The sequence below is a fragment of the Phascolarctos cinereus genome, unplaced genomic scaffold, assembly GCF_003287225.1.
Source record: "Phascolarctos cinereus isolate Bilbo 61053 unplaced genomic scaffold, phaCin_HiC Scaffold_4;HRSCAF=312, whole genome shotgun sequence".
Classification (NCBI taxonomy): Eukaryota; Metazoa; Chordata; class Mammalia; order Diprotodontia; family Phascolarctidae; genus Phascolarctos; species Phascolarctos cinereus.
In genome coordinates, this window is record NW_027555847.1 from 70647781 (window position 1) to 70652936 (window position 5156).

Consider the following 5156-nt stretch of genomic DNA (forward strand, 5'->3'; position numbering starts at 1 on the left):
CAAAATTATCCATTTTGCTTTTTATGTGTTCTCTATCTCCTGTTTGGTCATGAATTCTTCTGTTCTCCGTAGATCTGATAGGTAAACTATTCCTTGTTCTCCAAATTTACTTATGGTATCGTCCTTTATATCTAAGTCATGAACCCATTTTGACTTTATTTTAGTATATGGTGTGAGATTTGGGTCTATGCCTATTTTCTGCCATACTCTTTTCCAGTTTTCCCAGCAGTCTTTTTCAAAGAGTGGGTTCTTATCCCAGAAGCTGGGGTCTTTGGGTTTATCAAATAATAGATTACTATAGTCATTGACTACTGTGTCTTGCATACTTACCCCTAACTCTCTGATCTACCATTCTATTTCTTAGCCAGTACCAAGCAGTTTTGATGATTGCTGCTTTATAATACAATTTAAGATCTGGAATTGCTAGGCCATTTCCCCCTGCATTTCTTTTCATTAGTTCCTTTGACATTTGGGACGTTTTGTTCTTCCAAATGAATCTTGTTTTTATTTTTTCTAACTCTATAAAATAATTTTTTGGTAGTTTGATTGGTATGACACTGAATAAGTAAATTAGCTTAGGCAGAAATTTTTATTTTTATTATATTAGCTTGGCCTACCCATGAGCAACTGATGTTTTTCCAGTTATTTAGATCTGATTTTATTTGTGTGAAAAGTGTTTTGTAATTGTGTTCATAGAGGTCCTGGGTTTGTTTCGGTAGGTAGACTCCTAAATATTTTATAATGTCTACCGTAAGTTTAAATGCGATTTCTCTTTCTAGCTCTTGCTGTTGGGTTTTGTTGTTAACATATAGAAATGGTGATGATTTGTGTGGGTTTATTTTATAGCCTGCAACTTTGCTAAAGTTGTTTATTATTTCAAGTATTTTTTTACTTGATTCTCTAGGATTCTCTAAGTATATCATCATGTCATCTACAAAGAGTGATAGCTTTGTTTCTTCTTTGCCTATTCTAATACCTTCAATTTTTTTTTCTTTCTTATTGCTAAAGCTAATGTTTACAGTACAATATTGAATAACAGTGGTGATAATGGACATCCTTGTTTCACCCCCAATACATATAATGCTTGCTGAAGGTTTTAGATAGATGCTATTTCTTATTTTAAGGAAGACTCCATTTATACCTATGTTTTCTAGTGTTTTTAATAAGAGTGGGTGTTGTATTTTATCAAAAGCTTTTTCTGCATCTATTGAGATGATCATGTGGTTTCTGTTGGTTTTGGTGTTGATATGCTCAATGATGCTGATAGTTTTCCTAATATTGAACCAACCCTGCATTCCCGGTATAAATCCTACCTGGTCATAGTATATTACTCTTGTGATAAGTTGCTGTACTCTATTTGCTAGTATTTTGTTTAAAATTTTTGCATCTACATTCATTAGAGAAATTGGTCTATAATTTTCTTTCTGTGTCTTAACTCTTCCTGTTTTAGGTATCAACACCATATTTGTATCATAAAAAGAATTTTTTAAGACTCCTTCTTCACCTGTTTTCCCAAATAGTCTACGTAGTATTGGAATTAATTGTTCTTTAAACACTTGATAGAATTCGCATGAATGTCTGACTCTTCATGACCTCATGGACCATACTATCCATGGGGTTTTATTGGCAAAAATATTGGAGTGGTTTGCCATTTCCTTCCCAAATGCATTAAGGAAAAAAAAAAGTTTCAATGATTTACCCAAGATCACACAGCTAATGTGTTTGAGGCTCGATTTTACCTCAGGCCTTCCTGACTATAGGACCAGCACTGTATCCACTAAGCCATGTATCCACCCCTGATTATGGCTATCATCAAATTCATTACTTTGTGAATTAGTGAATGTAACTAGGTGTGTTAGGTATGTCAAAAAGGGAGTAAAAGCCAAATATCATATTAATCTGGCTCCTCTGTGGATATCATACACACATGTATGTTTATGTATGTATATATATATATATACATATACATACATACATGCACATATATACACATATGATAGAAATTATAGATATAGATGCTCTATAATTAGATATATGCAGATATAGATATTAATATATAGAAGAGCTTCAGCTAAGGGAAATTTTCTCTAATTATATAAAAATTGAATTATGGCCTTAATAACAGTAAATTTCTTAATGTGTGACAGGGAAGAATAGAAACTTGTAGTTTTGAATTTCAACCTTGAGGTCAAATTGAGCAAATGGATGAAGGCAATACTTACAAATAACTTATCTTCTCTAGGAATAACACATCAAACATAAGGCTCTCATGCAAATTTCTGAGGCTGAGTATTTTAAAAGACTGATTGGTGTTGTGAAGTCAAACAATAATTCACAATTCAAAAACCACAAAAAAAACAATTAACAACTGTGCAATAGCAGTGTAACATATTCCAAAGATATCATACAAATGGGAAAAGGACCCACATGTACAAAAATATTGATAGCAGCTCATTTTGTAGTGGCAAAGAATTGGAAATTGAGAGTATACCTATCAATTGGGGAATGGCTGAGCAAGTTGTGGTATATGAATGTAATGGAATACTATTGTGCTATAAGAAATGATGAACAGGCTGACTTCAGAAAAACCTGGAAAGACTTGTATGATCTGATGCTAAGTGAAGTGGGCAGAACCAAGAGAACACTGTACGCAATAATAGCCACTTTGTGTGATGACTAACATTGATAAACTTAACCCTTCCCAGTAATACAAGGATCTAAGACATCTCCAAAGGCCTCATGATGGAAAATGCTATCCACATCCAAAGAAAGAACTATGCAATATGAATGCAGATCGAAGCATACCATTTGCTTTTTTTTCTTTTGTGAAGTTTTGTTTCCTCTTTCTAGTGGTTCCTCCTATTGCTTCCAATTCTTACTTACAACATCACTAATGTGGAAATATGTTTCATAGGAATGTATAGGTATAGCCTATATCAAATTGTGTGCCATCTTGGGGGGGGGGTGGGAAGGAAGGAGGAGAAAAATTTAAAACTCAAAAGCATATGGAAGTAATTGTTGATAAATCAAAATAAATTAATAAAAAAATGTCATGTTGTGAAAGAAAACATAGATCCCAAATAAAAAACACTGAAGACAAATAGAGAAAGTTAAAAAAAAAGTATGGTTCCGTCTTTATTCAGACACCATCAGTTCTTTCTGTGGGGATGGATAGCAGTTTTAATCATAAGTCTTCAGACTTTTTTTTTTCATAAGTCAGCATTTATTATTTAAGTTGAAGAACAGGTTATGAACGGGGTCGGGGGAAGTCCTAGGAGAGAGGGAAGAACGGAGGAGACATGGAGAGGAGAGCCTCTCCTGTGTCTGCTCATGATGGGGTTGATCCTGATTTCTGAGCCTTGGTCAGGGCACATAATGAAGCACACATAAGATGAGGTTCAGGGGCTACATGTTTAGGAAACATCAAGGGGTGGCCAAAGTTGCACATCTAACCAGAGGTGAGGGCTGGGATTCTCCTTGGATCAGCAGCACCGCTTCATTTTGGGAACTGGAGTATAATGATAAGTTCCATCCCACTTATTTAGGATCTTAGGAAACATTCTTGTAGTTAAGTCTTTGTGCTAATGAATTCTTTCATCACCTTCTAACTTCTTGTACTTTGCTTCTAGTTTCTTTGAATATGCATCCAACTTGTAAGCTGCCTGCTCAAGAGCTGCTACTTGCTTTTCATTTAAAGTGATCTGATCTAGATAAGGCTGAAGTGCTGCAGATTTCTGGTTTAAGTCCTTTAGGTTTCTACTTACGTTTACTGCAATATCTTTCATTTCTAGATACTTCAAGCTAGTCAGTTTGTTCATATTTTCTAGAAGTTTATATTCTTCACTGGTGGCTGTCAGCTCACTGTTTAGGTAAGTGGCCATTTTGGAGAACATGGCCTGGCACAGCCCCATGATGTCCACCTTGGAGGGCTTTGTGGCCTCCTCAGCCATCTCCACCAAGGCATCGTCTAGGCCAGGGAAGGGAAGAAGGAGAAGGGATAGAGGGAAGGTTGGGGATGGGGAAGGGTGGGGAAGAAAAGGGGTAGAGGAAGGGATGGAAGGGGAGAAACTGGAGTTTTCTTGGATCATTGTATTACTGGAGCTTATAATTTCTTATAACACAATAGCCTTCCATCACAATCATGTATCACAGCTTGTTCAGCCATTCCCCAATTGAGGGGCATGCCTGCAATTTCCAGTTATTTGCCACTACGAATAGGGCTATTGCAAACATTTTAGAACATATGGATTCTTTTCCTTTTCCCTAATCACCTTTGAAAATAGACCAAGTAATGGTATTGCTGAGTCAAAGGGTATAGATAGTTTAATAATTTCTTTGTGCATAATTTCAGATTGCTCTCCAAAATGCTTGCTTCATTCTAAAATTCCACAACAATGAATGTGTCCCACTTTTCCACATTCCCTCTAACATGTGTTACTTTCCCCTTCTATCACTTTAGCCAACCTGGTAGTCATAAAATGATATCTCAAGGTTGTTTTAATGAACATTTGTCTAATCAATAATGATTTAGAGCATTTCTGTGTGACTAAAAATTGTTTTGATTTCTTTATTGGAAAACTGCCTGTTCATATCCTTTGACTATTTATCAACTGGAAAATGACTCTTATTCTTGTAGATTTCACAAAGTTCTAATTACTATTTGCTAATTTCCCTCCATCTTATTTTTACTACTTTCTTCCTCAGCTTCTCTTTTTACCCTATCTCTCTTACTATATCTTTTCCCCTTACAGTTTTATTCCTTATCTTACCCACTCCTCTAAAATTCCTCCCTTATCTTAACCCTTCTCCTCCTAATCTTATGCTATACACCCTTTTAAAATCCTTCCTCCACCTTATCCCCTAGTTTTCTCACCTCTTTAGAAGTTCAGAAGACTTCTAAACCTCTTCATATGTATACTTTGCTTTCTCTTTAAGGATGATATTAAAGTTCCAAGATTACCAGCCCTCTATCCCCACCTGTTTCCTCTGGTTTAGATCTTCCTTTTGCACCCTGTTTTTGTGAGATAATTGCTCTTTTTACCTTTTTCCTACATAATTTTGATTTTTAGAATCACCCCATCATATACAACTCTTTCAAAGTACGTTAGTAATAAAAGTTTTAAGAGAACTGATAACATTTTCATATGTAATAAATA

The 5156-nt window shown here is 35.3% G+C and overlaps 1 pseudogene; it reads right to left on the bottom strand.

Annotated features, from left to right (window-relative positions):
• Positions 1-3581: 3581 nt before the first annotated feature.
• On the bottom strand, positions 3582-3953 carry LOC110205034 (biogenesis of lysosome-related organelles complex 1 subunit 2 pseudogene; annotated as a pseudogene).
• Between the last annotated feature and the right edge of the window lie 1203 nt (positions 3954-5156).